Genomic DNA, 9,782 nt, shown 5'->3' with positions numbered 1-9,782 from the left:
TCTTCCAGCATCACATCCTCTTCTTCTCTGACCTGAACTCCTTTGACTGTCTTATAAGGAGTGCTGTGATTATATCAGTCCACCTGGCCAATCCAAAATAGTCCCCATCTCAAGGTTCTTAATCACATCTGCAAAATCCCTTTTGCCATGTAAAGTAAAATTCACAGGTTCTGGAGAATTAGAACATGGACATCTTGAGGAACTTTATTCAGCTTACATCATTATCCTTCATATATATCATATGTATAGATTTCAATTTTAGAAAATGCAGTGTTTTTACTATAATTGAGGCATTCTGTAAGGTGGCTGTACCTAATTTTTATCCTTTCATGATGATTATTGACATGGTATGTTGGTATACTTGGAAACTTATGTATGTCTTAATAGAACTTCATTATAATTATAAGGTCATCTAAATGTTTTATTACCAGGCAGATGAGAGAATGCGTGTGTGCAGTTAGCTTTCGTTTTGGGGGACATTTGTCTAATTCGTCATCTTGAAGCACATCTTGAAATACACTGTTGGATTCTCATTTAAATGGTTACTGTATGTGACCAGTGGTGCTAATCTGTTAAACTGCCCGCCCCTAGGGAAATCCCACTTGCTAACTGGCCCTTCTTTTGTTTGATACAGTTTCCTTTTTTTTTCAGAACTGTTGGAAAAAATTCACAAATGGTTCATTCTTTCTGTTCACACTGAAACAGGAACTTACCTCTTCTTTATGAATGAATATACTTAATAGAAATATTATTATATTATAATATTAACACTGTATTATATAATAAGCATTTTCCTACTTACTAGAATTAACAGAAGCTAAACATAATCTATTCACCTTTTTATATTATGACTATCATCCTTATACCTTGTATAAATTTTCCTTTGGGGCATTATTAGAAACTTATGGTCTTTTAAAAATTCAATGAGTTCTAATTTAACATGATTACTATAATTTTTTTATGATCAAATTGCCTCAACTTGGTTAAAAGGAACCCCCTTAAACTGGACTGTTTGGCTTTTTTAGAGTTGCCTCTAATGATCCCAAGAACATCCTGACTTTCTTGAAAAAAACAAAACAAAACAGGAATTCCTGAATGCTTCCTGATTTTTTTCCTGCTGAAGGGCATGACATTAACTCTCCTCAAAAATCTTGGTTTCCTCTAGAAGAGAATGACATTAGAGATCAAACTATGGGCTCCAGAGGTATATTTATCAGCACTGGTGATAAGCAAAAGTGCTGCTACTGTGGCTGCACTGGACTGCTTTCTATGGTTCACAGTGGTAGTTTCAATTTAACACATTCTTTCGTACTTTACTTACTGCTGTATGGTTTCATCAATCACTAAGACTTTTCATATTAACACTTCTAAACAAAATAAAAGCCAGGAGTGGGATATCATTTTTCATCTCTCACACTGGCAAAGATTAAAAAGATTGATGATGCTCAGTGTTGGCCAGAGGGAAGGGAAACAAGACATTCCCATAAACTGTTGGTGGTAGTGTAAACTGGTATCACTCTTATAGAACAACTTGGTAACATCTATTGATGGTGAAACACCTGTTAACTTAGAAATTCCACTTTTAGAAATTTACCTTACACATAAACTCATATACAAGTATGTATGATTACTGCAACCTTGCTTGAGGTAGTGTATAACAGGAAACCATCTAAATGTCATCATGAGGACTTCCCTGGTGGCACAGTGGTTAAGAGTCCGCCTGCCAATGCAGGGGACATGGGTTCAAGCCTTGGTCCAGGAAGACCCCACATGCCACAGAACAACGAAGCTCTAGAGCCACAACTACTGAGCCCGCATGCCACAGCTACTGAAGCCCGTGCTCCACAAAAAGAGAATCCACTGCAGTGAGAAGCCTGTGTACCTCAACGAAGAGTAGCCCCTGCTCACCCCAACTAGAGAAAGCCTGCGTGCAGCAACAAAGACCCAACACAGCCCAAAAAATAAATAAATAAATAAACAAATAAATGTCATCATGGGGGGACTCGTTAAATAATTATGGTACAACCATACAATGAATGTTGTGGAACCATTAACAAAATCCCGTGTGTGTGTGTGTGTGTGTGTGTGTGTGTACATAGATACATATTTACACACATAGATATACATATGTTTGCATTCTAATAGCAAATGCCTGGATATAGAAGAAACAATGGTTTTACCTTTGGAAATCTGAATAGGGGAAATTAGATAGAGGAAGACTTTTACTCCTCACTTTATAATCTTTTATACTAATATTAAACTTTAAAAAATACTGTCAATTAAATACTGTCAAATTAAAACAAGGAATAGAAAAGAAGGTTGTGATTACAGCGCAGCAACTTTCTAACAAAGAATTAGCTGCTGAAAGATGCTTTGGAATCTTATTAAGCCCAGGTTGAAATGTGAAGAACTGTGACATTTATCTACTGGATATGGAAGCCATGGGAAAGAGCTATGATGGAAGAGCTTATGTTATCACCGGCATGTGGAACACCAATGAACCAATATTTCTGGCACTTAATGAAGAAACTCCAAAAGATAAATGAGTGTATAGGACTGTGGCAATGGATATGGTAGTCATGGACGTGATGGAGCCTGTCTATTTTCACCTGGAGACAGCAGTACATGTGTACCCTGCAAATAAGTGATTTTGGCATTTTAGCAGAAAGACTTTCACGGAGACTTTCTTCATGAGGTTGAAACAGTCTGAGGGAAAAGGCCATACCAATGCTGGAAATGCAATAGATGAGGTGGTAAGTCTACAGCAAGAGTCTGAGAAGGAGGAACGAATCACACTGCTACTAGCAGATGGGGTCCAGTGTCACCCTAGGAGGATGAAGCAGAAGAGAAGAGTGATAATGAACTCTCAAGTGGAACAGGTGATGTTCTAAGCATTGTCCTGAGAAGATCCTATATTCTTGGGGAGAATTGTTAGGAAGATGGCACAATAACCTTGGTGCACGACAGAAAGGGCTATCCACTGTGGTGAAGAGTGCTGTTCCTGAAGCATTGAGGGCAGAGGTATGGTAATTATTAGCAGGATGCCATGACAACCAGGCAATGCTCGATAGATATCAATTTCTTATCACAATGGACTCAGCCCAGGAGAGTGTTATTACTAGAGATATATTCATCAGACATTCCCTGCACATGATTACTTTAAAGATACCAGAGGAGATGGCCAGGAATCGCTCTACAAGATTTGCAAGGCCTACTCTGTCTACAACAAAGACACTGGGTACTGTCAAGGGCAGTCTTTTCTTGCTGCTGTATCACAGCTGCATTTGCCAGAGGAACAAGCATTCTGTGTTTTGGTGAAAATCATGAATGACTATGATTTATGAGACTTCTGCAAAAACAGCTTTGAAGACCTTCACTGCAAATTGTATCAGCTGGAAAGACTAATGCAAGAGCAGTTACTGGACCTCCACGACCATTTTTCTAATCTGAACCTGGAAGCTCATATGTGTGCATCCCAGTGGTTTCTCACTCCTTTTACTGACAAGTTCCCACTCTGCATGGTCTTCCACATCATTGACTTACACTTTGTGAGGGTTTGAACATAACCTTTCACGTAGCCTTGGCTCTCCTAAAGACCTCAAAGGAAGATCTTCTGCAAGCTGATTCTGAAGGTACTTTACAGTTCTTCAGAGTTCAGCTTTCTAAAGTTATTCAGAGATACAAGGCAGAGGAAAATGCAAGAAGTATAATGGAGCAGGCTTACAATATTAAGGTACAAACCAAGAAACTGAAGAAACATGAGAAGGAATATCTGAAAATGCAAGAGAGTCATCTGCAGCAGGAAGACCCAATGGATAAATACAAGTTTGTATATTTGCAGATAACTTCACCTCTTGCTTTTATACTGGTAATCTTCATACGCTGAGAGAAAGAAAGGGAAAAAGAAAAAGTAGCTATCAACTACTTTCAAAAATGAGAAAAAGGAAAATGACAAAGTACCGTTTTAGTTGTGCACAGTCACATCCTAATCTACTCTATGCTTTTCCTTCATGGTATATTGTATCCTTCAAGACTCCAAAGCAATGCAATGATTTAGTCAAAATATTTGGTTAAAAATACTAACCAGTTATATTTGTTCAACTCCATTGGTAACTGTGTAAAGTTGAGAGCACCCTAAATGTCCAATACTTAAATTTTAAAGCAACTTAAAATGTTCATTGTCTCATACCACACCTCATGATGTTTGCATGATGCATAATAGTTATAGAAGTCTGTAGTACTTGGAAACATTAGGCTTTTACCAATTTGGAAAAGTTTTTAAACAATTTAAAGGACATTGCCAAACAAGCAAAGCAGGCCTGATGGACTAAAAAAAGAATTAGAAAGAAAAAAACTGAAATGGTAGAAATAATTTTTAACACATTCCTTTTGCTGTTACTTTTCTTATATGTACTCTTTTTCATGGATTATGAAAGCAAGGCATATCGTTACAGTAGAAAAGCAAAAAGAATATAAAGTACACCATAATTCTATCTATCCACAGGTAGTAGAATTTACAACTTGGTGCTGCTTCTTTCCTAAACACACACTTTCTCTTCCTCTGAACACAACCATCTTTTATCCTAGAGTCCTGTCACTCCTGTCACCGGAGCTTTAATGCCATTAGTTTCTAAGCTCCAAAGCCTGAGGGAGGAAAAGGAAGGCTGAAGAATCCAAAAAAGAGCACAGTATAAAGAGGTAAAATGACTGAAATGAAAATTTTTACTTCACAATTTTGCCTTAGGTTAATTCTAAGGCCTAAAAACTACCACGTAGCCACTCAGTAACTGTCAAATAAATAAACAAATGTGTCAACAAGCAAAATCGGTTTAATACATATCTATTTAATGTTCAATTTCTCATAAGGATGTCATTTCTATCTTCAGGATAAAAATTCAAAACAGTTTTCAGCTCTTGACATTGGATAATGTGGGCACATATTTATCTCCTGCCTGACACCTTTCCTTTCTGACAAGTTTCTACTCTGCTGCATCACCATATCTGAACTGACCACTCTGAGGTGACTAGCACCTTATCACTTTGCACTTTCCTCACTTCTTCTATACTGTGACAGACATTTAATATTTTGCTTTATCCTATGTACTCCAGTTATTGCTCATGTGAAGAACAGATATCTTATCACTGGGATTTGGTCTGAGGGCAGAGACTCCATCACAGTAATTGGCCCAAACATTAAGAGTCTAGAAAGGACTTAAAAAAAAAAAAAAAAAAAGCCACCCCTCATCTACATCCCAGATCATCAAATGCTTTTCTGCATTCTCCTTAAAAATTTTCAATTTCTTAAAAAAGGTTTTATTGTATTCACGTGTAAAACAGAGGATAAATAAAAGCACCCCAAAATTGAGCACCACTGCTTCATACTTCAAAGAATGTCCTCTAGATTTCCTATTGTTTGCAAAATGTATTTATGAAATAAACATTAAATACTCCAGTTGCATGAACAATAACAATTCTTTTAAAACTTCAATAATACTTGTGCCTAATGTACAATGTAGCAATGTTCATTATGAAGAGGTTTTAATACAGAGGAGCGCATTCTTTTTTTTTTTTTTTTTTTTTTGCGGTACGCGGGCCTCTCACTGTTGTGGCCTCTCCCGTTGCGGAGCATAGGCTCCGGACGTGCAAGCCCAGCGGCCATGGCTCACGGGTCCAGCCGCTCCGCGGCATGTGGGGTCTTCCTGGACCAAGGCTTGAACCCATGTCCCCTGCATTGGCAGGCGGACTCTCAACCACTGCACCACCAGGGAAGCCCGAGAACATTCTTTTTTCCAGAAACTTTAAGAAAATAGATTCTTTTTCTTTTTAAATAAATTTTTGTTTATTTATTTATTTTTGGCTACATTGGGTCTTCATTGCTGCACGTGGGTTTTCTCTAGTTGCGGCGAGCAGGGGCTACTCTTCGTTGCGGTGCATGGGCTTCTCATCGCAGTGGCTTCTGTTGTTGTGGAGCACGGGCTCTAGGCACACGGGCTTCAGTAGTTGTGGCACGTGGGCTCAATAGTTGTGGCTCGAGGACTCTAGAGCACAGGCTTAGCAGCTGTGGCGCACGGGCTCAGTTGCTCCACAGCATGTGGGATCTTCCCGGACCAGGGCTTGAACCCATGTCCCCTGCATTGGAATGCGGATTCTTAACCACTGTGCCACCAGGGAAGCCCCCAAAATGGATTCTTTTTTAAAGAACATCTAATGGTTTCTGAATGTTTGACTTTCAAACACAAAACACAGATTTTAGGGGAAAAGCTTTCAGTATTTTTCCCTTGAGGATGATGTTACCTGGGAGTTCTTTATATATAGCCTTTATTATGTTGAGAAAGTTCCCTTCTAGTTCTAGTTTAATGAGTGTTTTATCATGAAGGAATGTTGGATTTTGTCAAATGCTTTTTCAACATCAATTGAGATGGTCATGTGCTTCCCCTCCTTCATTCTATTTATGTGGTGAATTACACTGACTGATTTTGTGTGTTGAACTACACTTGCATTTCTGGGATAAATCCCCCTTGGTCCTGGTGTATAATCCTTTTAACATGCTGCTGAATTCTATTTGTTAGCATTTTATTGAGGAGTTTTGTATCTATCAATAAATTCACAAGAAAAACTGGTCTGTAGTTTTCTTTTCTTGTAGTGTCTTTTTGTCTGGCTTTGGTATTAGGATAATGTCAGCCTCATACAATGCGTTAAGAGGTATTCTTTCCTCTTCTATTTGTTGGAAGAGTTTGAGAAGTAGTCATGTTTATTCTTTAAATGTTTGTAGAATTCACCGAATGGAGTCATCTGGTCCTAGGCTTTTCTGTGTTGGGGGTATTTTCTATTGCTAATCCAATCTTCTTACTTGTTATAGGTCTATTCAGATTTTCTATTTCTTCTTTAGTTTTGGTAGTTTGTGTATTTCTAGGAATTTGTCCATTTCATCCAGGTTATCTGATTTATTGGCATATAGAGTTCATAGTATTCTCTTATAATTCTTTTTATTCCTGTAAGGTCAGTAGTAATGTTCCCTCTTTAATTTCTGATTTTAGTAATTTGAGTATTCTTTTTTTTTCTTAATCTTTAGGTTTCTCAATTTGTTGATTTTTTTCAAAGAATCAATTTTTGCTTTCATTGATTCTCTCTATTGTTTTTCTATTCTCTACTTCATTTATTTCTACTCTAATTCTTATTATTTCTTTCTTCTTTATGGTTTGAACTCAATTGAATACAATATATTAAGGAATTAATTTTTTCTTCCAAATGCCTAAAATTGAAGAATAATTAACAACCTCTGAGTCATCAGGCAAAGAGCAGCCTATTTGTTAAATTTACTGTTTAAATCCATGTTAAGAGCTCTCATATAATTCACAGTAGAATATTACTATGTCTTTACGAATATGTTTAGAAAAGGGCAAAGGTCATGGGGAGAACTACCATAGATTGAATGTTAAGGTTATCTTCTAGTTTATGAGACTTGTGCCAGGCTGAAAGAGAGCAATACCATGGACCTCTTGCATGTTTACAGGAAAAATTAAAATCAAGCTTCTCATTTTTAGATCATCATGTCATCATGAGACACATCAGAACTTAGGTCTGTTTCTGAAGAGGACAAGCATGACAAGAACCCTGTGATATCCCATGAACACTGACTTCTCTCCTGGAGAGAAGAACATTAGTATAATGTGGGTTTCACAACTCTCCCCAAAGATATGGCTCTTATGTCCCTAAGACTGGCTTTCTAAGGGCCTGTTCAGAATAATTGCCTTCTGCCACATATTACAAACCCACAGCTAACATCATTCTCAACAGAGAAAAGCTGAAAGCATTTCATCTAATATCAGGAACAAGAAAAGGATGTCCACTCTCACCACTTTTATTCAACATAGATTTGGAAGTCCTAGCTACAGCAATCAGAGAAGAAAAACAAATAAAAGGAATACAAATTGGAAAAGAAGTAAAACGGTCACTGTTTGCAGATGACATGATACTTTACATAGAAAATCATAAAGATTCTACCAGAAAACTACTAGAGCTCATCAATGAATTCAGTAAAGTTGCAGGATACAAAATTAATGCACAGAAATATCTTGCATTCTTAACACTAACAATGAAATATCAGAAAGAGAAATTAAGGAAACAATCCCATTTATCATTGCATCAAAATGAATAAAATACCTAGGAATAAATCTAAGTAGGTAAAAGACCTGTACTCTGAAAACTATAAGACGCTGATGAAAGAAATCAAAGATGACACAAACAGTTGGAAAGATATACCATGTTCTTGGATTGAAAGAATCAATATTGTCAAAATGACTATACTACCCAAGGCTATCTACAGATTCAATGCAACCCCTATCAAATTATCAATGGCATTTTTCACAGAAGTAGAAAAAAATTTTTAATTTGTATAGAAACACAAAAGACTCTACATAGCCAAAGCAATCCTGAGAAAGAAAAACAATGTTAGAGGAATCAGGTTCCCTGACTTCAGACTACACTACAAAGCTATAGTAATCAAAATAGTATGGTACTGGCACACACACAAAACAGAAATATAGCTCAATGGAACAGGATAGAAAGCCCAGAAATAAACCCATGCCCCTATGGTCAGTTAATCCTGCTCCTGGACATATAATCAGAGAAAACCATAATTCAAATAGATATATACACCCCAATGTTCATTGCAGCACTATTCACAATAGCCAAGACATGGAAGTAACCTAAATGTCCATTGACAGAGGAATGGATAAAGAAGTTGTGTACATATACACAATAAAATACTACCAAGCCATAAAGAAAGAATGAAATAATGCCATTTGCAGCAACATGGATGGACCTGGAGATTATCATACTAAGTAAAGTAAGTCAGACAGAGAAAGACAAATATCATATGATATCACTTACATGTAGAACCTAATAAAAAGATGATACAAATGAACTTATTTACAAAACAGAAACAGACTCACAGATCTTGAAACCAAGCTTACGGTTACCAAAGGGGAAATGTGGAGGCGAGGGATAAATTAGGAGTTTGGGATTAACATATACACACTAAGATGTATAAAACAGATAATCAACAAGGACCTACTGTATAGCACAGGGAACTCTACTCAATAACCTTTAATAACCTATATAGGAAAAGAATCTGAAAAAGAATGGATATGTTTATGCAAAACTGAATTGCTTTGCTGTACACCTGAAACACAACACTGTAAATCAACTATACTCCAATATAAAATAGAAATTAAATTAAAAAATTAAAAAATAATAAAGGTTAGAATACCACCACCACCACCACCACCCCCCAAAAAAAAGAATAGTTGCCTTCTGTTTTCATTTGCATCTCCTGCTTAGGTTACACTTCATCTTACCTGACCAGGATCACCTCCATCACCAGATATCTCATCCTACGCAACTACTTCCTACTCTTCCCAGTGCTTTCTATGCTTTATTAACTATGATCATTCAGAACAAGAATCCAAAGTAATATCTAAAGGGTTGGAATCAGAAAATCACCACCTGTGATTTTCTGTTACTCTCAGATGACTTAAGCACAATCAAGAAAAGCACGAAAGGACATCCTAAGTGGTTAAGTGGGGTTAATAGGTACTTACCCCAATTGGTTTTCTACAGAAAATAATGAAACATTGGTTTAAACAGTAAAAGCATTTATTACTTGAGATGACAGAAAACCCATAGTAGGTATACTCCAGGTTTAATCCATCAGCTCATTAGGATTATCAAGGATTCAGGTTCTTTTCATTTTCTGCTGTGTGATCTCATTGTGTTAGCTT

The 9,782-nt window shown here is 36.9% G+C and overlaps 1 pseudogene; it reads left to right on the top strand.

Moving 5' to 3' along the window:
- Positions 1 to 2,297: 2,297 nt before the first annotated feature.
- The window catches only part of LOC136136015 (rab GTPase-activating protein 1-like pseudogene), a 15,514-nt pseudogene continuing 8,029 nt past the window's right edge, over positions 2,298 to 9,782 (top strand).

This window comes from Phocoena phocoena, chromosome 16 (genome assembly GCF_963924675.1).
Source record: "Phocoena phocoena chromosome 16, mPhoPho1.1, whole genome shotgun sequence".
NCBI classification, from domain to species: Eukaryota; Metazoa; Chordata; class Mammalia; order Artiodactyla; family Phocoenidae; genus Phocoena; species Phocoena phocoena.
This window is presented reverse-complemented; position numbering and strand designations above follow the sequence as displayed.